Genomic DNA, 27,666 nt, shown 5'->3' on the forward strand with positions numbered 1-27,666 from the left:
CTCTATTTACAATAGCCAGGACAAGGAAGCAACCTAAGCATCCATCTTTGGATGAATGGATAATGAAGATTTGGCACATATATACAATGGAATATAACGCAGCCATAAAAAGAAATGAAATGGAGTTATTTGTTGGGAGGTGGATGGAGTTAGAGTCTGTAATACAGAGTGAAGTAAGTCAGAAAGAGAAAAACAAATACAGTATGCTAACACATATACACGGAACCTAAGGGGAAAAAAAAAGTCAGGAAGAACCTAGTGGCAAGACAGGAATAAAGACACAGTCCTACTACAGAATGGACTTGAGGATATGGGGAGGGAGAAGGGTAAGATGTGACAAAGTGAGAGAGTGACATGGACATATACACACTACCAAATGTAAAATAGATAGCTAGTGGGAAGCAACCGCATAACACAGGGAGATCAGCTCTGTGCTTTGTGACCACCTAGAGGGGTGGGATAGGGAGGGTGGGAGGGAGGGAGATGCAGGAGGGAAGAGACGTGGGAACATATGTATATGTATAACTGATTCACTTTAAATATGTCCTGCTACTCCCTTCTGGCTTGCAGAGTTTCTGCTGAAAGATCAGATGTTAACCTTATGGGGATTCCCTTGTGTGTTATTTGTTGTTTTTCCCTTGCTGCTTTTAATTTCTTTTCTTTATATTTAATTTTTGATAGTTTGATTAATATGTATCTTGGCGTGTTGCTTTTTGGATTTATCCTGTATGGTACTGTCTGTGCTTCCAGGACTTGATTTACTATTTCCTTTCCCATATTAGGGAAGTTTTCAACTATAATCTCTTCAAATATATTCTCAGGCCCTTTCTTTTTCTCTTCTTCTTCTGGGACCCCTATAATTCGAATGTTGGTGCATTTAATATTGTCCCAGAGGTCTCTGAGACTGTCCTCAGTTCTTTTCATTCTTGTTTCTTTATTCTACTCTGCAGTAGTTATTTCCACTATTTTATCTTCCAGGTCACTTATCCGTGCTTCTGCCTGTTATTCTGCTATTGATCCCTTCTAGAGTACTTTTAATTTCATTTATTCTGTTGTTCATCATTGCTTGGTTCCTCTTTACTTCTTCCATATCCTTGTTAAATGTTTCCTGCATTTTGTCTATTCTATTTCCAAGATTCTGGATCATCTTTACTATCATTATTCTGAATTCTTTTCCAGGTAGACTGCCTATTTCCTCTTCATTTGTTAGGTCTGGTGTATTTTTACCTTGCTCCTTCATCTGCTGTGTGTTTTTCTGTCTTCTCATTTTGCTTATCTTACTGTGTTTGGGGTCTCCTTTTCGCAGGCTTCAGGTTCGTAGTTCCTTTTGTTTTGGTATCTGTCCCCAGTGGCTAAGGTTGGTTCAGTGGGTTGTGTAGGCTTCCTGGTGGAGGGGACTAGTACTTGTGTTCTGGTGGATGAGGCTTGATCTTGTCTTTCTGGTGGGCAGGTCCATGTCTGGTGGTGTGTTTTGGGGTGTGTGTGTGGTCTTATTATGATTTTAGGCAGCCTCTCTGTTAATGGATGGGGCTGTGTTCCTGTCTTGCTAGTTGTTTGGCATAGGGTGTCCAGCACTGTAACTTGCTGGTCATTGAGTGAAGCTGTGTCTTGGTGTTGAGATGGAGATCTCTGGGAGATTTTCGCCATTTGGTGTTACGTGGATCTGGGAGGTCTCTTGTGGACCAGTGTCCTGAAGTTGACTCTCCCAACTCAGAGGCACAGCCCTGATGCCTGGCTGGAGCACCAAGAGCCTTTTATCCACACGGCTTAGAATAAAAGGGAAAAAATTAGAAAGAAAGAAAGAAAGAGGATAAAATAAAATAAGATAAAATAATATAAAGTTATTAAAATAAAACATAAAAAATAACAAATAATTATTAAGAAAAAATATTTTTGAATTAAAAAAAAATACGGACGGGTATAACCCTAAGACAAATGGTGAAAACAAAGTTTTACAGACAAAATCTCCCACAGAAACATACACATACACACTCACAAAAAGAGGAAAAGGGGAAAAAATAATATATCTTTCTCCCAAAGTCCACCTCCTCAATTTGGGATGATTTGTTGTCTATTCAGGTATTCCACAGATGCAGGCACATCAAATTGTTTGTGGAGCTTTCATCCGCTGTTTCTGAGGCTGCTTGGAGAAATTTCCGTTTCTCTTCTTTGTTTGCACAGCTCCCGGGGTTCATCTTTGGATCTGGCCATTCCTCTGCGTGTAGGTCGCCTGAGGGTGTCTGTTCTTCGCTCACACAGGCGGGGTTAAAGGAGTAGCTGCTTCGGCGGCTCTGGCTCACTCATGCCAGGGGGAGGGAGGGGTACAGATGCGGGGTGAGCCTGCAGAGGCAGAGACCGGCGTGACGTTGCAGCAGCCTGAGGTGTGCCGTGCGTTCTCCAGGGGAAGTTGTCTCTGGATCACGGGACCCTGGCATTGGCAGGCTGCACATGCTCCCGGGAGTGGCGGTGTGGATAGTGACCTGTTCTTGCACACAGGCTTCTTGGTGGCGGCAGCAGCAGACTTAGCATCTCAGGCCCGTCTCTGGGGTCTGCACTGATAGCCTCGGCTTGAGCCTGTCTCTGGAGCTCGTTTAGGTGGTGCTCTGAATCCTCTCTCCTCACGCACCAGGAAACAAAGAGGCAAGAAAAACTCTCTTGCCTGTTCGGCAGCTCCAGACCTTTTCCCGGTCTTCCTCTCGGCTAGCTGTGGTGCACGAACCCCTTCAGGCTGTGTTCACGCCGCCAACCCCAGTCCTCTCCCTGCAATCCGAAGGAAGCCCGAGCATCAGCTCCCAGCCCCTGCCCACCTCGGCAGGTGAGCAGACAAGCCTCTCGGGCTGGTGAGTGCTGCTCGGCACCGATGTTTTGTGCGGGAATCTCTTAGCTTGCCCTCCACACCCCTGTTGCTGTGCTGTCCTCCATGGCTCCGAAGCTTTCCCCCTCCACCACCCACAGTCTCCAACTGCAAAGGGGCTTCCTAGTGTTTGGAAACCTTTCCTCCTTCACAGCTCCCTCCACCTGGTGCAGGTCCCGTCCCTATTCTTTTGTCTGTGTTTTGTCTTTTTTCTTTTGCCCTACCCAGGTATGTGAGGGAGTTTCTTGCCTTTTGGGAGGTCTGACGTCTTCTGCCAGCATTCAGTGAGTGTTCTATAGGAGCAGTTCCACGTGTAGATGTATTTCTGATGTATCTCTGAGGAGGAAGGTGATCTCTGGGTCTTACTCTTCCGCCATCTTTTCCTCTTTCCATGATATCTCTTATATGTGCAATATAAACATGAACTTATCTATAAAGCAGAAATAGAGTTACAGATGTAGCAAACAAACTTATGGTACCAGGTATTGGGGGTAGGGATAAATTGGGAGCTTGGCATTGACATATACACACTATTATATATAAAATAGATAACTAGTAATGACCTACCATATAGCACAGGGAAATGTATTCAATACTCTGTAATGACCTATATGGGAAAAGAATTTTTAAAAAGTTGACATATGTAATGTATAACTGATTCACGTTGCTGTACAGCAGAAACTAACAAAACATTGTTAATCAACTATACTTCAATAAAAATAAAAAATAAAAATATCACTGGAAATAAAGAGGGACTGTCATAAGGATAAAAATTAAATATAAATAAAAAAGAGATTTTTAGAGTGGTTCAAATCCATAACCCAACTATATGTTGTCTACAAGAAACCCTCTTTAAATATAAAGGCACAAAGTTATCACAAGGAAAGAAACTTACAGACCAGTATCATTGATGAACATAGATGCAAAAATCCTCAACAAAAAACTAGCAAACAGAATCCAACAACACATTAAAAGGATCATATACCATGATCAATTGGGAGGTATCCCAGAAATGCAAGGATTCTTCAATATATGCAAATCAAACAATGTGATACACCATATTAAAAAATTAAGGAATAAAACCATATGATCATCTCAATAGATGCCGAAAAATCTTTTGACAAAATTCAACACCATTTATGCTAAAAACTCTCGAGAAAATGGGCATAGAGGGAACCTACCTCAACATAATAAAAGACATATATGACAAACCAACAGCAAACATCATTCTCAATGGTGAAAAACTGAAAGCATTTCCTATAAGCCCAGGAACAAGACAAAGATGTCCATTCTCACCACTATTATTCAATATATTTTTGGAAGACCTAGCCACAGCAATCAGAGAAGAAAACGAAATAAAAGGAATCAAATGGGAAAAGAAGTAAAACTGTCACTGTTTGCAGATTACATGATACTATACATAGAATATTCTAAAGATGCCACCAGAAAACTACTAGAATCAATGAATTTGGTATGGTTGCAGGATACAAAATTAATGCAAAGTAATCTCTTGCATTTCTACACATTAACAACGAAAAATCAGAAAGAGAAATTAAGGAAACAATCCCATTTACAATTGCAATGAAAAGAATAAAATACCTAGGAATAAACCTGCCTATGGAGGTAAAAAACCTGTACTCAGAAAGCTATAAAACACTGATGAAAGAAATAAAAAATGACACAAACAGATGGAGAAATATACCATGTTCTTGGATTGGATGAATCAACATTGTGAAAATGACTATACTACCCAAAGCAATCTACAGATTCAATGCAATCTCTATCAAATTACCAATGACATTCTTCACAGAATTAGAACAAACAAATTTACAATTTGTATGGAAACACAAAAGACCACAAATAGCCAAAGCAATCTTGAAAAAGAAAAACGGAGCTGGAGAATCAGACTCCTTGACTTCATACTATACTACAAATCTACAGTAATCAAGGCAGTATGGTACTGGCACAAAAACAGAAATATAGATCAATGGTACAGGATAGAAACTCCAGAGATAAACCCACACACATATGGTCATCTAATTTATGACAAAGGATGCAAGAATATACAATAGAGAAAAGACAGCCTCTTCCATAAGTCATGCTGGGAAAACTGGACAGCTACATGTAAAAGTGTGAAATTACAGCACTCCTTATGCTAACACATATATATGGAATCAAAAGAAAAAAGAAAAAAAAATGGTCATGAAGAACCAGGGGCAAGACAGGAATAAAGACACAGACCTACTAGAGAATTGACTTGAGGATATGGGGAGGGGGAAGGGTAAGCTGGGACAAAGTGAGAAAGTGGCATGGACATATATACACTACCAAATGTAAAATAGATAGCTAGTGGGAAGCAACTGCATAGCACAGGGAGATTAGCTCGGTGCTTTGTGACCACCTAGAGGGGTGGGATAGGGAGGATGAGAGGGAAGGAGACGCAAGAGGGAAGAGATGTGGAGACATATGTATATGTGTAACTGATGCACTTTGTTAAAAAGCTGAAACTAACACACCATTGTAAAGCAATTATACACCATTAAAGATGTTAAAAAATATATATATATATACATATTAAGGCACATACAGATACAAATAAATGGATAAGAAAAATATTCCATAATAACACTAGTCAAAAGAATGCAAGAGTGGCTAGATTAATTTTAGACACAGCAGACTTCAAAGTAAGGAGAATTATCAGGATTAAGAAGGGGCATTACGTACAGAAAAAGGACCAATTCTCCAAGAGTATAGTTTTCAATATGTATACGCCTAAAAACACAGCATAAAACTACATGAGGCAAAATCTGATAGTAGAGATACATAAATCCACTATTATAGTTAGAAACTTTAACACCTCTTTCTCAGAAATGGACAGATCCAGCAGAAAATCAGTAAGGAGATAGTTGAACTCAACACTGTTAATCAACTAGAGATAATGGACATCTTTAGAACACTTCATCCAAAAACAGAATACACATTTTTCTCAAGCTCACATGGAAAACTCATCAATATAGAACAAATTCTCAGCTATAAAACACATCTTAACAAATTTAAAATAATAGAAATCATACAATCTCTGCTCTCAGACTACCAGGGAGCCGACGTTAACAAGGGAGCTAAACTATAAACAAAAACATAAAGATAGGTGGAAAATTCCAGAGCATGTGGAGATTAAACAACACACTTCAAAAAAAAATGAATTAAAGTGGAAATATCAAAAGAAATGTAATTATATTTTGAACCACATGAAAATAAAAACACAACTTATCAAAATTAGTGGCATGCAGTGACAGTGGTACCTAGAAGGAAATTTACAGCATTGAAGGCATGTATGAGAAAGGAAGAAAGATCTACAATCAATAATCTAAGTTTCTATCTTGTATGACTAGAAAAAGAAGGATAAATTAACTCAAAGTTAGGATTAGAAATAAGAATTAGAGTAGAAATCAATGAAATTCAAAGCAAGAAATCAATAGATAAAATCAAAGAAATAAGAAGCTTGGTCTTTGAAAAGATCAATAAAACTGATAAGCCTCTAGTCAGGTCAACTAATAAACAAAGCTAGAACACAAATTATTAGTATCAGAAACGAAAAGGACATAAATGCTAAAGGTATGGACATTAAAAGGAGAAAAAATACTATGCACAACTTTATGCCCACAATTATGATAACTTAGATGAAATGGACCAATATTTTAAAGGATGTAATTTACCAAAATTCAAAAAGATTAAACAATCTGAATAGGCCTATATCTATTAATGAATAAAATAAATAACTAATAAATTTCCAATACAGAAAGCACCTGGACCAGACAGGTTCACTGGTGAATTCTACCAAACATTTAAGAAAGAAATTATACTGAGTCTCTTAAATCTCTTTCAGAGTATAGAAGCTGAGGGAATATATATTTTTACTAATTTTAGGAGAACAGCATTATCCTAACCCCAAAATCAGACAAAGATATTAGAAGTAAAGAAAACTACAAACCAATATTTTTCACGAACATGAAATTCTCAGCAAAATATTAGCAAGTCAAATCCAAAAGAGTCTAAAAAGAATTATACACCAAGACCGAGTGGAATTTGTCCCAGGTATGCAAAGCTGGTTCAACATTCTAAAATCAATTAATGTAATCTACCATATCAACAGACTAAGCAAGAATAATCATATGATCATATCAATAGATGAAGAAAAAAACATTTGAGTAGATTCCATACCCATATATGATAAAACTCTCAGTAAAGTAAGATCAGAATAGAGCTTTCACAGCTTGATAAAGACTACAAAATACATACAACTAACACTATACTTAATGGTGAGAAACTGGAAGCTTTCCCACTAAGATCACATACAAGAAAAGGATGTCCCCTTACCATGTCTTTTCAATACTGCACTTTATGACCTTGGTAATGAAATAAAGGAAGAAAATGAAATAAATGTTATACAGATTGGAAAGGAAGATAAAAATTGTCTTTGATCACAGATGATAAGAATCTATAAGAATCTATAAGAATATACAAAAGAGACAGGAAATAATAAACAATTACAGAAAGCTTGCAGGATACAAGGTTATTATATAAAACTAAATTGCTTTCGTATATACCAATTAAGAACAAGCGAAATTTGAAATTAAAACAAGATACCATTTACATTGATACACACAAAAATGAGATACTGAGGTATAAATCTAACATAATATGTACAAGATCTATATGAGGAAAACTACAAAAGTCTGACAAAGAAAATAAAAAAGAACTAAATAAATGGAGAGATATTCCAAGTTCAAGGATAGGAAGACACTATTATCAATATGTTATTGCTTTTCAACTGGCCCTATATATTCAGTGTATCCCCAATCCAAATCTCAGCAAATTATTTTATGGATTTTGACAAGCTTAATCTAAAGTTTACACAGAAAGGTAAAAGACACAAAATAGCCAACACCTTATTAAAGAAATACAAAGTTAGAGTGCTGATATTCCTGACTTAAAGATTTACAATAAAGCAAAAGTATTTATGACAATATGGTATTGGGGAAAAATAGGCAAAGAAATCTGTGGAACAAAATAGAAAGCCCAGAAATAAACCCCATAAATATGGTCAGCTGATCTTTGACAAAGGAGCAAAGGCAATATAAAGGAGAAAAAGGAATTATAATTGTACTGGAACAACTAGACATCCACATGCAAAAAGAAAAAATAATCTAGAAACAGACATTATACATTTCACAAAAATTAACTCAAAATAGATTGTAGACTTAAGTGTGAAATACAAAATTATAAAACTCCTAAAAGATAATATAGGAGAAAACCAAAATGATCTTGTGTATGGTGATGCCTTTTTGGATACAATACCAAAGAGACAATAGATAAACAAAATAATTGATAAGCTGTACTTTGTTAAAATTAAAAGCTTCTGCTCTGCAAATGACACTATCAAGAGGACTAGAGAATAAGCACAGGTTAACTAAGAATATTAGCAAAAGACACATTTTATAAAGGACTATTATCCGAAGTACACAAAGAACTCTTAAAACCAAGCAATAAGAAAACAAACAAACACCTTGATTAAAAATAGACCAAAAATCAACAGGGATTTATATTATAAGATGTAAAGACTCATGGAACTTAGGGAAAGAGACAGGTCCAAAAGTATTGTCACTGACCTCAAAACAGCCCTCTCAACAATTGTTAGAACTAGTATTAAGATAATCAACAATATATTATTAACATACAAAAATGTCATATTTCTGTTTACCAGAATTACATATGTGGAAATTAAAATTAAATTAAAATGGAAAACAATACTATAAAATGCACAAAAATAAAATATTAGGTATGAGTCTAGCAAACCACATACGGAATATGTAAGCTGAGAACTACAAAATGCTGATGAAGTAAAACAAAGAACATATATTGATAAATAAATAGAGACATGCACTGTGGTCAAGGATTGGAATGGTCAATATTATAAAAACAGTTAATATTCTCCAAATTGATCTATATATTTAAGTTCAGTTTCTACCAAAATCCCAACCAAAATTTTTGTAGATATAGAAAAGTTTATTCTAAAATATATAGAGAAATGCAACATAGCTAAAATAATTTTGAAAAAGAATAAAGTGTAAGGAATCACTCTTATCAATGATAGGCTTATTCTATAGCTGCAACAATCAAGACACTTAGGTATTGGAGGATGAATAAACACAAGGATGAATAAAACACACTAACCAAAAAATAGACCCACATAAATATGCCCACCTGATTTTGCAAAGGTGCAAAAAGCAATTTATTAAAGACAGGTTTTTTTTCAACTTAAGGTATTACAAGTAAATAACCATAGGCAAGAAAAAAAAAATCTTTGTCTTATTCAAAATTTAACTATCAAATGGATCATAGGTTTATGTATAAATGTAAAGCTATTAAAAAAAAGCTATAAAACACTTTTTTAAATAAGAGAAAATCTTACTAACTTAGAACAAAGTGAAAAGTTCTTACATAAGACACCAATGCAACCTACAACCCTTAAAAGGAAAATTTGAGAATTTGGACATCAAAATAAAAACTTTTGCTCTGTGAGATATCAAGTTATGAGGATGAAAAGACAAGCTACAAACTTGGGGAAATTTTTGTAAACCACATATCTGACAAAGGACTAGTATATAGAATATATAAAGAACTCTCCAAACACAAAAGTTAAAAAATCAAAGAAAAAACAAATAGCAAATATTCAAAAGACATGAACAAGGGGAGTAATGTTGAAAATGGAAAATGGTGGTGTAGGGGAATCCAAATTTCCATCTGCCCAATGCTGGAAAAACCAATCAGAATAAAAAGTTTTGGAGCCCTAGAATATACTCAAAGCCTTGCAACAATGCTTACTGAAGATAGAAACTGTTAAATTTCAGTAAGATAGTGTTGTGTCACTTTAACTTACTCACCTACCATCCCTTACTCACCAGCTCAGAGCTGGCTGTGGGGAGAGTGGCCCCCATTCAATGTGTGACTTGCTGGTACCAGAGGGGGTAATAAAGGCCTTGTTGTCAATGAATTGTTATTTTTTAATAACCCCAAATTGGAAATTCCCTAGATGCCCTTTAATAGATGAATGGTTTAAGCAAACTGTAATGTGTATATATATGTACCATGTAATAATGACAGTGCAAAGGAGCAAGATTTTGGTGCATGCAATAACTTGGATGAATATCCATGGAATTATGTTGAGTGAAAAAATGCAATCCAAAAAATTTATATGCTCTGTGGTTACATTTACAAAACATCTAAGAAATTACAAAATAATAGAAATGAAGAACAGATTAGTAGTGCCATTGGTAGAAAGGAGGGTTGTGGAGGAAACAGGGAAGTGATTGACTATAAAAGGGCAACAGGAGGGTTCCTTGTGATGACGGAAATATTGTGTATCTGGACTGTATCAATGTCAAAATCCTGATTGTGATATTGTATTGCAGTTTTGCAAGATATTATCACTGGTGAAACTGGGCAAAGAGTGAATTGGGACTCTGTATCATTTCTTACAACTGCATGTGAAACCGTAATTATCTCAAAATACTTTTAAGTTTAAGTTAAAAACATTACATAGTATATAAGAACATTTATATAACATTCTTAATGGCAGAATTGTGGAAATGGAGAGTACATTAGTGGATACCACAGGATAGAGATTGATGTGGGGAAGTGAGCGTGACTATAAAAAGAGTAACATGAGCCAATTCCTTTGTAGTGACTGACCAGTTCTGTATCTTTTTGTGTCTTGATTGCTATGGTGGTTACACAAATTATACATGTAACCAAATTACACACAACTACACACACACACACACACACACACAAGTGTATGCAAAAAGTATGAAAACTGAGTAAAGGTTTCAGTGTAGCTAATGACATTGTGTCAATGTCAATTTCTAGGTTTTATATTGTATTACAAGTTATATGTCACCACTGAGGGAAGCTCAAGGAAGTGTTTGCAGAGCTCTATGTGCTATTTTTACAACATCCTATGTGTTCGTTTTAGGAATTATTTCAAAATAAAAATTAAACGAATGTGAAAGCTGGTTAACGTAGGTAAATGGGAGTTTGGCAAATAAACAACTTGATTCTAGCATTCTAGAATAATGGTTAAAAGAACACATTCTGGAGCTAGACCACCAGAGTTCAAACCTTAACTTTTCCACTTACTGCATTGTGACTTTTGGCAAGTAACTTTCACCTCTCTGTCCATAGTTTTCTCATTTCTACAAAGAACAGTGAATAGGCCATCAATTTACAGGCCAAATAAAACATACCTAAGTGTTATGTTTTGCCCACAGAATGTCAGTTTGCAACCTCTGCTAAGGGCAAGTGGTTAGTATTTCTAGAAAAGTAAATTTTAGACTAATTCAGATAAAACTTTAACAATTTATCTTATAGTGCAGTGCTAAACACCTTCTCTACTGCTTATTAGCAATTTTTTCAGCACCTCTCTACTGGTAAAAAAAAATATATTTATCAAGGTTTTTTCCCTACAGTTTGTATTAAAGCCAAAAAAGATACATTGCATACTTCTTTTTTTTCAATCTATGTCCTCCTACTATGACAGAGATTACAATAAGCACCATAAGGATTGGTAGGTTGTTGATTCTCTCTCTCTCTCTCTTTCTCACACACACACACACACACACACTCCAAATTACTGTTAGAAATGGGTATCAATAGAATGTTTATATATTGGTTTTATTTTAAAATTATATCAAAATTTACAAAAATGTTACAAAAATAGAAAAAAAAAATCATGACCACTCTTTATCCACATCCCCCAAATGTGAACACTTTACTACATTTGCTTTATCTCTTATAAGCACCCATTTACCCACCACACACACACACACACACATACACACACACACACATAATTTGTTTCTGAACTGTTCAGAGGAAATTTCAGATGAGTTCTGGCACAGAAAAGTGTGCCAGGACCACTCAGAAACCTCAAATTTGGCATTTGTCCAAAGATCTCTTTTTCCTTTTAGTGGAAAATGACTTTTAGAAACAAAATTTTGGTTGCTACTTTCATTCATTGTCCCTAAGATGTAAGTGCGTCTGGGCTCTCTTAGAAACCAAGGCTAGGAAATAGACATTTAAACACACACACATATATATTTCTATATCAATTTTTATATATTTAAAAAGCAGTTTATGCTGATACCTTTTATTTCAATCCAAGACCACAGGGTTTGTTCTAACATTCCTCCTTTCCATATTGATAAACTCTTTCTCTAACAGAAAGAAGCCTTGTCTTTCAGTATACATAACATATTTACTGATCTCAATGCTAAAATTAATATATAACCCTCCTGTGGTATCCCTGTCAAAACTGCACATAATTTCAAGCTCCTACAAAAAATATATGAAGACATCATGTGTAATGAAATAAACCAAAACAAATTTAAAAGAATTGAAATCATACACACTGTTATCTGACTGCAATAGAGTATAACTAAAAATCAATAAAATAAAGATAAAAGGAAGATATTCAGACACATGGAAACTAAACATTATACTTCTAAATAATCCATGGTTTGAAGAGAAAGTCTAATGGTAAACATAAAATAAAATTTGAATTAAATGTAAGTGAAATACAATATATAAAAATTCGTAGAATAAGATAAAACAAGGCTGAGAGGAAACATTATAACGAAATTCTATCATTAATAAAGGAAGTTTCAAAATAATATTTTAAGAAGGAAGTGGGATCAAAATGGCAGAGTAAGAGGATGTGGAACTCACCTCCCACCACAAATACATCAAAAATACCTCTACATGTGAAACAATTCTCATTTAAAACTAACTGGAAGCTGTCAGAATGACTACTGTAGAAACAAGTCTGTAAGAAAGATACACAAGTAATTGGGTAGGAGAGAAGAAAAGTGATTGGATGTTAACTGGGTGCCTGGCCGGGGGCTCAGAGAAAAAGGAAGATTACATGGGTGGACACCTGCCCTGGGAAGTGAGTTGTTTGAGCCACAGATTGGGCACCTCAGTCCTGGGGTCCTACACAGAAGTGACAAGCCCACTTGGCTGGTTGGAGGAGCACTAGGGTAAAAGAAGGACTGTGGAAAGCCTGTACTCTGATAGTGAGGAGCCTGCGCACACTGGCTATTCCACAAGGCAGAGCAGAGAGAGGTCTGCACTAACAGCTGCTGGGTATCCTGAAACCACCTCACTGAGTGGTCCAGCACAAGCTGAGTGAACACTCCAGCCCCACTCACTTCATGTCACAAAGTAGCACTGAATCTGGTGTGGTCACGACCAGGGAAAAGACTCAACAGTGGGACAAAGAGGCTACCCAGGCCTGGGGCAGAACCTGTGGGGGCAGCAGCAGCCATTGTGCTTACTCAAACAGTGCTTCAGAAGCATCCCAGATTTCTGACAGCAGCCCACTCCACCACAGCTCATCACCCCCTATGCACCAAGAAGACATGCGAGCTTTGCCTGCCCTGCTGAGTGGTTCCCCAACAGGGTGAGGGCTGCAGAGGTAGGTGGCAGTGATTGGATATAAAGGAAAAAGGGAGCTTGAGGCAGCATTTGAGCAGAGCAGTGGGCAACTTCACAGGCAGAGCATCAGACTTCTGTTTGTGGAGAGCCCCACTTGCTTAAGCTCTTCTTCACTCTGGGGCAAGTGTCACAGTTCAAAGAGAGAGGAAAACACACACTTAATGGGAACAAAGCCAGCTCAAGACTGACCATCATGATTTCTTCTCCAGCAGCTTGGGATCACATCCCACACATGATAGGGCAGTGACAGCCACTGACCAGAGGGTAAGTCCCACCTCACACCTGGCACCAGTTTTAGTCATTCCTTCTACAGCCCCATCCCATACCAAGTGGATAGCTGCCAGCATACCTTGAAGGGATACATGACTTGCATCCATGTCAAATCCAGCTCTCCCACCAAAGATATTAGGCATATGCAATCTGTACAGGAATGCTCCAACATAAAAACACTCCTTCAAGACCACAATAAGGAACAGTTTCACCTAAGCTCACAGAGGGAGATAAACTTAAGCAAAATGAAAAGGCAGAGGAACTATTCTCAATTGAAAGAGCAATAGAAAACCCTTGAAAAAATAATGCAGCGGTAATAAATAACTTACCAGGTAAAACTTCAAAACATTAGAAATAAAAATGTTAACTTAATTAAGGACAGGAATTGAAGTACACAGTGAACCCTTTAACAAGGAACTAAAAAATAAAAATAAAAAAGACCCAATCAGAAATAAAGAATTCAATAGCTGAAAAATAAAAAGAAAAACACAATAGAAAGATTGAATAGCAGACTAAACAATACAGAAAAACACATAAAATCTAGAAGAAAGAATAATGGAAATCACCAAATCAGAACAGCAAAAGGAAAAACAAATTTTAAAAAATGGAAGGAAGTTAAGAGATCTCTTGGGTAACATTAAGCGTACAACATTCATATATTATAGGGTCACAGAAGGAAAAGAGAGAGAAAGGGATCAAAAACGTATTTTTAAAAATCTGTGCTGAAAACTTCCCTAACCTGAAGAAGGAAACAGACATCCTTCAGGTACAAGAAACTCAGAGGGTCCCAAGCAAGATGAACCAAAACAGACCCAAAGACATATCAAAATTAAAATGACAAAAGTTAAAGATAAAGCCATCAAGACAAATACAAAGAGTCATATACAAGGGAATCCCCAAAAGGCTATCAACTGATTTATCTGAAGAAACTTTGCAGGCCAGAGTGAGTGACATGATATATTCAAAGTGGTGAAAGGTGAAAACCTGCAACCTAGAATACTCTATTCAGCAAGATACCATTTAGAGTAGAAGGAGAGATAAAGAACTTCTCAGACAAGAAAAAACTGGAAGAGTTCATCAATTCTAAACCTACCTTAAAAGTGATGTTGAATGGTCTCCTCTAAGTTGACAAGAAGTAATAACATATATGAAAGAGAAAGTCCCACTAGGAAAGGCAAAGATGTAGTAAGAACTGAGGATCAACAACTTAAATAAGACAGTATAACAACTAAAAGATTTTTAAAATTGTAAAAGTGACTATAGCAGGTGATAAACATGAAAGATGTAAAATATGAGATCAAAAAAACAAAATGTGGGGAAGCAAGTAAAAAAGGTAGATATTTTCAAATGTATTTGAACTTAAATGGCCAACAGTTTAAAACAGGTAGATATAGCTATAGATCAACATACATAAACTCCATGGTAACCAGACATCAAAAACCTATAGTGTTTCATTAGGTCCCATTTGTTTATTTTTGTTTTTATTTCCATTTCTCTAGGAGGTGGGTCAAAAAGGATCTTGCTGTGATTTATGTCATAGAGTGTTCTGCCTATGTTTTCCTCCAAGAGTTTTATAGTGTCTGGCCTTACATTTAGGTCTTTAATCCATTTTGAGTTTACTTTTGTGTGTGGTGTTAGGAAGTGTTCTAATTTCATTCTTTTACGTGTAGCTGTCTAGTTTTCCCAGCACCACTTATTGACAGGCTGTCTTTTCTCCATTGTATATTCTTGCCTCCTTTGTCAAAGAAAAGTTGACCATATTTGGTGGGATTATCTCTGGGCTTTCAATCCTGTTCCATTGATCTATATTTTTGTTTTTGTGCCAGTACCATACTGTCTGGATTACTGTAGCTTTGTGGTACAGTTTGAAGTCAGGGAAACTGATTCCTCCAGCTCCGTTTTTCTTTCTCAAGATTGCTTTGGCAATTCGGGGTCTTTTGTGTTTCAATACAAACTGCGAAATTTTTTGTTCTAGTTCTGTGAAAATGCCATTGGTAGTTTGATAGGGATTGCACTGAATCTGTAGATTGCTTTGAAATGGAAAAAGGCACAAGCAAGATTACTCTACCCAGGAAGGATCTCATTCAGATTTGACGGAGAAATTAAAACCTTTACAGACAAGCAAAAGCTAAGAGAATTCAGCACCACCAAACCAGCTTTACAATAAATGCTAAAGGAACTTCTCTAGGCAGGAAACACAAGAGATGGAAAAGACCTACAAAAACAAACCCAAAACAATTAGGAAAATGGTAATAGGAACATACACATTGATAATTACCTTAAATGTAAATGCATTAAATGCTCCAAACAAAAGGCACAGACTGGCCGAATGGATACAAAAACAAGACCTGTAAATATGCTGTCTACAAGAGACCCACTTCAGACCTAGGGACACATGCAGACTGAAAGTGAAGGGATGGAAAAAGATATTCCATGCAGATGGAAATCAAAATAAAGCTGGAGTAGCAATACTCATATCAGACAAAATAGACTTTAAAATAAAGACTGTTACATGAGACAAGGAAGGAGATAATATAATGATCAAGAGATCAAGCCAAGAAGAAGACATAACAATTGTAAATATATATGCACCCAACATACTAGCACCTCAATATATAAGGCAAATGCTAACAGCCATAAAAAGGTAAAGCAGTAGTAACACAATAATAATGGGGGACTTTAACACCCCAGTTACACCAATGGATAGATCACCCAAACAGAAAATTAAAAAGGGAACAGAAGATTTAAATGACACATTAGACCAGGTAGACTTAATTGATATTTATAGGACATTCCATCTGAAAACAGCAGAATACACTTTCTTGTCAAGTGCACCTGGAACATTCTCTACAATAGATCATATCTTGGGTCACAAATCAAGCCTCAGAAAATTTAAGAAAATTGAAACCATATCAAGCATCTTTTCTGACCACAATGTTATGAGCTTAGAAATCAATTATAGGGGAAAAAACCTGTAAAAAACAAAAACACATGGGCAATATGTTATTAAATAATCAATGGATCAATGAAGAAAACAAAGAGGAAATCAAAAAATAACCAGAGACAAATGAGAACAAAAATACCATGATCCAAAACCTATGGGATGCAGCAAAAGCAGTTATATGAGGAACGTTTATAGCAATACAACCTTACCTCAAGAAAGAAGAGAAATCTCAAACAACCTATCCTTACACCTAAAGCAACTAGAGAAGGAAGAACAAGCAAATGCCAAAGTTAGTAGAAGAAAAGAAATCATAAAGATCAGAGCATAAATGAATGAAATAGAGACAAAGCAAACAACAACAAAGATCAATGAAACTAAAAGCTGTATATTTCAGAAGATAAACAAAATTGATAAACTTTTAGCCAGACTCATCAAAAGAAAAAGGGAGGGGGCTTCAATCAAAAGATTAGAAATGAAAAAGAAGTTACAACAGACACCACAGAAATACAAAGAATCATAAGAGATTACTGCAAGCAACTATACACCAATAAAATGGACAACCTAGAACAAATGGACAAATTCTTAGAAAGATACAACCTTCCAAGACTGAACCAAGAAGAAATAGAAAATATGGACAGAAAAATCACAAGTACTGAAATTGAAACTGTGATTAAAAATCTTCCAACAAACAAAAGTCCAGGACCAAATGTCTTTACAGGCAAATTCAATTAAACTTGTAGAAAAGAGTTAACACCTACCCCTTTGAAACTCTTCCAAAAAATTGCAGAGGAAGAAACACGCCCAAGGTCATTCTATGAAGCCAGCATCACCCTGATACCAAAACCAGACAAAGTTATCACAGGAAAAGAAAGTTACAGGCTAACATCACTGATGACCATAAACCAAATACTATCAAACCAAATCCAGCAACACATTAATAGGATCATCCCAACCATGATCAAGTGGGACTTATCCCAGGGATGCAAGGATTTTTTAATATCTTCAAATCTACTCCTCATCAACAAATTGAGGAATAAAAATCATATGATCATCTCAATAGATGCAGAAAAAGATTTTGACAAATTTCCACATCCACTTATTATAAAAACTTCCCAGAAAGTGGGCATAGAGGGAACTTAGCTCAACATAATAAAGGCCATATATGACAAATCCACAGGAAGCATCATTCTCAATGGTGAAAGACTGAAAGCATTTCCTCTAAGATCAGGACCAAGACAAAGATGTCCACTCTCGCCACTATTATTCAACATAGTTTTGGAAGTCCTAGCCATGACAATCAGAGAAGAAAAAGAAATAAAATGAATCCAAATTGGAAAAGAAGAAGTAAACTGTCAGTGTTTCCCAATAACATAGAAACATAGAAAACCCTAAACATAGAAAACCGTAAAGATACTACCAGGAAACTACTAGAGTTCATCAATGAATTTGGTAAAGTTGCAGGATACAAAATTAATACATAGAAGTCTCTTGCATTTCTATACAATAACAACAAAATTTAAGAAAAAGAAATCAAGGAAACAATCTCATTTACCATCACATCATAAAGAATAAAATACCTAGGAATAAACCTAACTAAGAAGGCAAAAGACCTATACTCAGAAAACTATACGATGCTGATGAAAGGAATAAAAGATTACACATATAGATGGAAAGATATACCATATTCTTGGATTGGAAGATTCAATATTGTGAAAATGACTATACTACCCAAAGCAATCTACAGATTCAATGCAATCTCTATCAAATTACCAATGGTATTTTTCACAGGATTAGACAAAAAACTTTACAATCGTATAGAAACACAAAAGACCATAAATAGCCAAAGCAATCTTAAGAAAGAAAAATGGAGCTGGAGGAATCAGGCTCCGTGACTTCAGACTTCAAGCTACAGCCATCAATATGGTATGGTACAGGCACAAAAGCAGAAATATAAATCAAAGGAACAGGATACAAAGTACAGAGATAAACCCACGCACCTATTGTCACATAATCTATGACAAAGGAGGCAAGAATATACAATGGAAGACAGTGTCTTCAATAAGGGGTGTTGGGAAAATTGGACAGCTATAAGTAAAGGAGTGAAATTAGAACACACACTAACAGATACACAAAAATAAACTCAAAATGAATTAAAGACTTAAATGTAAGCCCGGATACTACAAATCTCTTAGAGAAAAACATAGGCAGAACACTCTCTGACATAAATCGCAAAAAGATCTTTTTTGATACACCTACTAGAGTAACGAAAATAAAACCAAAAATATAAAAATGGGACCTAATTAAACTTAAAAGCTTTTGCACAGCAAAGGAAACCATGAAAAAACAAAAAGACAACCCTCAGAATGGGAGAAAATATTTGCAAATTAAGCAACCAAAAAGGGATTAATCTCCAAAATATAAACAGTTTATGCAACTCAATATTAAAAAAAACCCAATCAAAATATGGGCAGAAGCCCTCAACAGACATTTCTCCAAAAAGACATACAGATGGTTAAAAAGCACATGAAAAGATACTCAACATCACTAATTATTAAGGAAATGCAAATCAAAACTACAATGAGATGTCACCTCACACCAGTCAGAATAGCCATCATCAAAAAGTCTACAAACAATAAATGCTGGAGAGGGTGTTGAGAAAAGGGAACCCTCCTACACTGTTGGTGGGAATGTAAATTGGTACAGCCACTATGGAGAATAGTATGGAGGTGCCTTAAAAAACTAAAAATACAGCTACCATATGATCCAGCAATCCCACTCCTGTGCACATATCTGGAGAAAACCATAATTCAAAAAGATAAATGCCTAACCCCCATGTTCATTGCAACACTATTTACAATAGCCAAGACATGGAAGCAACATAAATGTCCATCAACAGAGATATGGATAAAGAAGTTGTGGTGCATATGTATAAAGGAATATTACTCAGCCATAAAAACACCCCAAAATAATGCCATTTGCAGCAACATGGATGGACCTAGAGATTGTCATACTGAGTGAAGTAGGTCAGACAGAGAAAGACAAATATCAAACAATATCACTTATGTGTGGAATCTTAAAAAGGCTACAAATGAACTTATCTACAAAAGAGAAATAGAGTTACAGATGTAGAAAATAAACTTATGGTTACTGGGGGTAAGGGGAGGGGAGGGATAAATTGGAAGATTAGGAGTGAAACATACACACTCCTAAATATAAAATTGTTAACTAAAGAGGACCTACTGTATAACACAGGGAGCTCTACTCAGTATTCCGTAATGGCCTATATGGGAAAAGAATCTAAAAGAGAGTGAATATATGTATATGCATAACAGATTCATTTTGTTGTACACCTGAAACTAACATAACATTGTAAATAAACTAACCCAATAAAAATTGAAAATATGCAATACACACTGGTAAATGTAAGCAAATAGATTCAGGAAACTCTAATGCTGCACTATGGTAGTATTTTAAAAACTTAATTCTAGTAAAATGATAAGAACAAAAGTATTAAAAATAGCTGTAGCTACAACAATTTATTAATGGATACACAATACAAAAAGATGTATAGCATAAAAGGAAAACATAAAAGGAGAGAGAAAAAAGGTAGTCTATGCACGAGATCAAAAATTTTTGTCAGTGTAAATAAGATATGTAAGTATATATATATATATATATATATATATATATCTTTATACATAAGTATATCTGGAGATATATATTATATATATATAGCAAGTGGAAGCCAAAGGAAAGCAAGAGTATCTATACTTAGACAAAATAGACATTAAGCAAAAAATGGTAACAAGAGGAAAGAAGTACATTATAAAATGATTCATCGAAATAGAAAAAGCAATTCTAAAATCTTTATGGAACTACAAAACACCACAAATACTTAAAACAATCCTAAAAAAAAAATGGAGGCATAACGCTTTCTGATTTCAAATTATCTGACCAAGTTATAGTAATTAAAACTATCTAAAATAGACACAAAGACAAACGGAACAGAGTAGAGAGTCCAGAATTAATCCCTAACATATATTTTCAACTAACTTTTGACAAGGGATCCAAGAATACAAAATGGGGAAAAGATAGACTCTTCAATAAATGGTGTGGAGAAAACTGTATAAACACCTGGAGAAAAAATAAAATTGAAGCTCTACCTTACATCTCTCACAAAAATTGTCTTGAGATGGATCAAAGACCTAATATAAGACCTGATACTACAAAATGCTTAGAAGGAAACATAGAAAAGAAGCTTATCAACATTGGTGTTGACAATGATTTTGGATATGACACCAAAAGCACACATAAGGAAAGCAAAAATCAACAAGTAGAACTACATTAAACTTAAAAGCTTAAGAACAGCAAAAGAAACAGTCAACATAATGAAAAGGCCACCTACAGAATGAGAGATATTTACAAACCATATATTAGATAAAGATTTAATATCCACAACATACAAAAACTTATACAACCCAATAACAAAACAAAATCCAATTTGAACATAGGCAGAGGAACTAAACAAACATTTTTCCAAAGACATCCAAATGACCAAAGGTACATGAAAAGAGGCCCAACATCACTAATCATCAGAGAAATGGAATCAAAACCACAATGAGATACCACCTCACACCTGTTGAAATGACTTGTCTTCAGCAAGACAGTAGATAACATGTGTTGGCAAAAATACGGAGAATCGGGAATACTTGTGTACACTTGAAGGCAATGTAAATTGGTTCAGGCACTATGGAAACAGTATAAAATTTTCTTAAAAATTAAATATAGAACTATTATGTGACACAGAAATTACTCTTCAGTGCATATGCCTAAAGGAAATAAAAACAGATTCAAAGGAGTTATGTGCATTTTATGTTTATTGCAGCATTATTCACAATATCCAAGATATAAAAATAGCCTAAGTGTCCATCAATGAATGAATGGATAAAGAAGACATGTAATATATATACAATGGAATATTATTTGTCCTCAGAAAGAAGGAAATCCTTTCTTTTGTGAAAACATGGATGGACCTTGAGAGCATTTTGCTAAATCAATTAGGGAAAAGAAAAATAGTGTAAGATATCAATTATATGTGGAATCTAAAAAAGCCAAACTTGTTAGAGGGGCATCAAGATGGCAGAGTATAAGTATGTGGAGCTCATCTCTCCCCACAAACACATCAAAAATATATCTACATGTAGAAAAATTCTCATGGAAAACTAACTGGAAAATGGCAGAAGAACTCCTACACAGCCAATGCTTCAAGAAAGATTTCCATGTAACTGGGTAGGATGGGGAAAAAAGGCATCAGGTAAGGACCTGTGCCCCTGGAAGAGATCTGTAAGGAAGGAATGTTTACACAGACAGACTCTCACCCTAGGGAGTGAGCAGGTCAAGCCACAACTTGGGCATCCCATTCCTGGGGCTTAATGCATAGAGGAGACAGGTCCCTTTGTCTGCAGAGAAATCCACTGAGAGAGATAGAAAAGCTTGAGAAGCCTAGACTCTACTCACAAAGAATGCATGTGTGGTGACTTGCTAACAGTCAGGATGGTGAGATCCTTGCACTGGCAGCTGCTGCCTTGCCAGACTTCCTAATCCAAAGGGGCAAACACCTCGGTCCCACTCACTATACACCACAGCCTCATGTGAGATCTGGACAAAGATTCAGTCTACCTATGCAGAGACAGACTAGGGTATCTGGGGAGTGATCTGGGTGGAACCGCAGAGACCATTGTCAGCACACGTATGGGGTGGTGGGTCTAGCCATAGCAGACATGGTCAATCTTGTTGCACCGCATGGGGCAGTGCAACAAGAACACGATGCAACTAAACACTGAATCTATGGCAGACAGACCCTGAGAGAGGACTCAATCTAGCTATGCAGAGACAGCCCCAAGGGCATGGGATGTAATCTGGGTGGAGCCACAGAGCCCATTGTCAGTGTCTAAACGAGGCAGCAGATGGACCTGTAGTGAACACTGTCAGCATGCTCACCAGGTGACACCACAAGAGTATGTGGCAGCTAAGCATGGAATCTCAGGCAAACTGTCCCTGGGCAGGCGTATACAGCACTTCATCTACCAGTGAGAGTGTCCTGGCTCTCTCACTCCACACCAGAGCTAAGTGCTAGATCTAGGGCAGACAAGTCCTGGGAGAAGTCTGCCACAGAGGCAGCCCAGATCTCAGGTGGCAACACAACAACCCTAATTCTTGAAGTCACAATGCCCCAACCCCAGCCTACTCCACATCACAGCCTTGCGCTAGACCTGGGATGAACACAACAGAGGAAGAAACATAACCCTGGGCTGCTTCTGAGTGGAACCACGGATGTCTACACAGGGTGCATATAGGTCCTCTGTGACCTCACAGGCCTCACTTGCTTCAGGAGTCACCTCAATTGGGAGATAGCATGCACTCAAGGGAAGCAGAGCCTGATGGAGCCAGAACCTCAGGGCTTCTACTCCAACAACTGGGGAGCAGACTTGCCCCCAACATAGTGGTGACTACCACAGAGAAAACAGGAAGCCCCACCTCACATCCACACAGGCTTTAGATACTACAACACCAACCACATCACTATCAAGTGAATATCAGCTAGCACACCCTGAGGAAAGACGTGACTGGTGACCAACCCAAAACCAGCCCTCACACCAAGAACATTGACACACATAGTCTACACAGAAAAGCTCCCACACAAGAACACCCCTTCAAGACCACAGTAGATAATGGTTTCTCCTAAATTCATAACGACAGAGAAATTTAAGTAAAATGAAAAGGCAGAGGAACTACTCTGAATTAAAAGAATAAGAGGAATTCCCTGAAAGAACAAATGATGAAACAGAGCTCAACAGTCTACTAGACCCCTAGTTCAAAAAGGAGGTAATGAAAATGCTAAAGGAATAAGAGAGATTATTGATAGAAATGCAGATCACTATAACAAGGAAATAGAAACTATAAAGATAAACCAATCAAAAATAGACAATTATATTGCTGAGATAAAAACCAATTTAGAGGGCTTCCCTGGTGGCACAGTGGTTGAGAATCTGCCTGCCAATGAAGGGGACACGGGTTCGAGCCCTGGTCTGGGAAGATCCCACATGCTGCGGAGCAACTGGGCCCATGAGTCACAATTACTGAGCCTGAGCTTCTGGAGCCTGTGCTCCGCAACAAGAGAGGCCGCGATAATGAGAGGCCCGCGCACTGCGATGAAGAGTGGCCCCCACTTGCCACAACTAGAGAAAGCCCTCACACAGAAACGAAGACCCAACACAGCCATAAATAAATAAATAAATAAATAAAACCCAAAAGTTAAAAAAAAAACCAATTTAGAGTTAATGAATAGCAGAGTAAACAATGCAGAAGAACCAATAAGTGATCTAGAAGGTAAAATAATAAAAATCACCCAATCAGAACAGCAGACAGGAAAACAAATTTTAAAACCAGGAAGCAAAATATGAGATCTATGGGAAAATAAAAAGTGTGACAATCTATGCTTAATAGGAGTTCCAGAAGGAGAAGAGAAAGAGAAAGTGTTCAAAATGTATTTGAAAACATTATGGCTGAAAATTTCCCAAACCTAAAGAAAGAAACAGATATCCAGGTACAGGAAACACAGAGGGTTCCAAACAAGATGAACCCATCAGACCCATGCCAAGACATATCATAATTAAAATGACAAAAGTGAAAACTAGACAATTCTAAAGACAGCAAAAGAAAAACAGTCAGTTACAAGGTTATCATCTGATTTCTCTGCAGAAGCATTGCACAACAGAAAGTAGTAGCATGATATGTCCAAAGTCATGAAAGGAAAAAACGCTGTAACCTAGGATACTCGATCCAGCAAGATTATCATTTAAAATAGAAGGTGAGATAAAGAATTTCTCAGACAAGCAAAAACTAAAAGAATTCAGCAATACAAAACCTATGCTAAAAGAAATTTGTAGGGTCTTCTCTCAACAGAAAGAAAGCAAAAATATATAGGAAAGGGAAAAAACACAGTAGGAAAGGCAAATATATAAAATGATTGAATATCACTTAAACATGCCAGTGCATAGATTAAAAAACAATTAAAAATTGTACAAGTGATCATAACTACAATTAACAGTAAAAGGATAAGCATGAAGATGTAAAATAGGACATCAAAATCACAAAATGTGAGTGAGGGAATGTAGATCTTTTAGAATGTGTTTATACTTGAATGACTATCAGTTTAAAGTAAATAGATAGAGTTATGGGTCAACATACTTGAACTCTATGGCAACCACAAATCAAAAACTTACAATAGATTCACAAAAACCAAAAAGAAAGGAACTCAGTGATATACAAAAAAATTATCAAATCACAAAAGGAAAAACAAAAATAAGAAGAACTAAAAAAATTCCTGGAAATCAAGGATTAAAATGGCAAAAAGTACATATTTATCAGTAATTACCTTAAATGTCAATGGACTAAATGCTCTAATTAAAAGACATAGAGTGACAGATTGGATTAAAAACAACAACAACAACAACAAGAACCTACAATATGCTGCCTACAAGAAATTCACTTCACAATGAAAGAAACACACAGTTTGAAACTGAGGGGATGGAAAAAGATATATCATGCAAATGGAAATGACAAGAAAGCTAGGGTAACAATGCTCATAGCAGACAAAATAGTCTTTAAAACAAAGGCTATAAAGAAAGACAAAGAAGGGCATTATATAATAATAAAGAGATCAATACAAGAAGAGGTTATCAGACTCATTAGCATATATGCATCTAGAATAGGATCACCTAAATATATAAAACAAATACTATCAGACATAAAAGGAGAAATTGACAAGAATTACAATAATAGTAAGAGAACATGTATGGAGAACATCTATGGAAAACTGTATGGGGGTTCCTTTAAAAACTAAAAATAGAGCTACCATATGATCCAGCAATCTTACTCCTGGGTAGATAGCAGAAAAAACAAAAACTCTAATTCAAAAAGATACATGCACCACAATGTTCATAACAGCACTATTTACAATAATGAAGACGTGGAAACAATCCAAGTGCCCATTAACAGACGAGTGGATTAAGAAGATGTGTTATGTCCAAATAGACAAACCAATCTTGAAAAAGAAGAACAGAGCTAGAGGAATCACGGTCTCTAACTTCAGACTATACTACAAAGTTATAGTAATCAAAACAGTATGGTACTGGCACAAAAACAAACACATAGATCACTGGAACAGAATAGATAGGCCAGAACTAAACCCTCATGCTTATGGTCAATTAACTTATGACAAAGGAGGCAAGAATATACAATGAAGAAAAGACATTCTCTTCAATAAGTGGTGCTGGGAAAACTGGACAGCTACATGTAAAGCAATGAGATGAGAACATTCTCTAACACCATATACAAAAATAAAACCAAAATGGATTAAATACCTAAATATAAGACTGGAAACCATAAAACTCCTAGAGGAAAACATAGGCAGAACACTCTTTGACATAAATTATAACAATATTTTTTGGATCTCTCTCCCAAAGCAAAGGAAATAAAAGCAAAAATAAACAAATGGGACCTAATTAAACTAAAAAGCTTTTGCACAGCGAAGGAAACTATCAACAAAATGAAAAGACAACCTACAGAATGGGAGAAAATATTTGCAAATGATATGACCAATAAGGAATTTATATCCAGCATTTACAAATAGCTCATACAACCTAACATAAAAAAACAAACAACCCAGTTAAAAAATGGGCAGAAGAACTGAATAGACATTTTTCCAAAGAGGAAATGCAGATGGCCAACAGGCACATGAAAAGATGCTCAACATCACTAATCATCAGGCAAGTGCAAATCAAAACCACAGTGAGATGTCACCTCACACCTGTCAGAATGGCTATCATCAAATAGAGCAAAAAATTGGTGAGTATGAGGAGAAAATTAAACACTCGTATACTGTTGGTGGGAACGTAAATTGGTGATGCCACTGTGGAAAACAGTATGGAGGTTTCTCAGAAAACTAAAAAAAGAACTACCATATGACACAGCCATTCCACTCCTGGGTATATATCCAAAAAGAATGAAAATCTAATTTGAAAGATACATGCACCCCAATGTTTATAGCAGCATTATTTACAATTGCCGAGATACAGAAGCAACGTAAGTGTTCTTCAACATATGAATGGATAATGATATACGGATATATACTTATGGGTACACACACACACACACACACACACACACAAAAGGATACTACTCAACCATAATAAAGAACAAAAATTTGCCATTTTTAATAACATGCATGGACTTGGAGGGTATTATGCTAAGTGAAATAAGTCAGAGAAATAAAAATACTGTATGATATCACTTATATGTGGAATCTGAAAAATAAAAGAAACTAGTGAATATAACAAAAAAAGAAACAGACTCACAGATAGAGAAACAAACTCTTAGTTACCAGTAGCAAGAGGGAAAGGGGGAGGGACAAGATAGAGGGAGGGGTTAAAAAATAATTTTGAAATAAGCAAGAGCAAAGCAACTTGTCATGAAAAAGGAAACGCCCGTAATACTAGCAGTACATTTCTCTGCAGAACCCTTGTAGAGCAGGAGAGAATGCAATTATATATTCAAAACCTGAAAAAAAAAGGATATTGTATTCAGGAAAATTCTCCTTCATAAATGAAAGAGGAATAAAGAATTTTCCAGACAAACAAAAGCTAAGGGAGTTCATTATCAGTAAACCAGTCATACAAGACATAATACAGGGAATTCTTCAAGTTAAATAATATTAAAAAGAAACATAAAAGCATATTAAAGTATAAAACTCACTAGTAAAGGTAAATATATAGACAAATACAGAATACTGTAATGCAGTAATGGTATTAAAGTTAAAACTATTAAAATATCTATAACTACAAAACTATGTTTATATATACAATATGACAAGATGTAAATTGTGACATCAATATCAAAAAGTGGAGGGGATGTAAAAGTGTAGAGTTTTTGTATGTAATTGAACTTAAGTTGTTCTCAGCTAAAATTCACCACATTAACAAAA

At 35.9% G+C, this 27,666-nt stretch overlaps 2 protein-coding genes across 2 annotated transcripts in view; one reads left to right on the top strand and one right to left on the bottom strand.

Annotated features, from left to right (window-relative positions):
* The window catches only part of UBQLN2 (ubiquilin 2), a 433,909-nt gene extending 406,788 nt beyond the window's left edge, over positions 1-27,121 (top strand). The window contains exon 2 of the mRNA XM_082376594.1: positions 15,246-27,121. The gene's annotated coding sequence lies outside the window, so the exon portion shown is untranslated. The remainder of the gene's footprint in view (positions 1-15,245) is intronic.
* Positions 1-27,666, bottom strand: part of LOC309620349 (zinc finger X-linked protein ZXDB-like) — a 962,758-nt gene that overhangs the window by 864,792 nt on the left and 70,300 nt on the right. The window lies entirely within an intron of this gene.

This window comes from Balaenoptera borealis, assembly GCF_965194805.1.
Source record: "Balaenoptera borealis genome assembly, chromosome: X".
Taxonomy (NCBI): domain Eukaryota; kingdom Metazoa; phylum Chordata; class Mammalia; order Artiodactyla; family Balaenopteridae; genus Balaenoptera; species Balaenoptera borealis.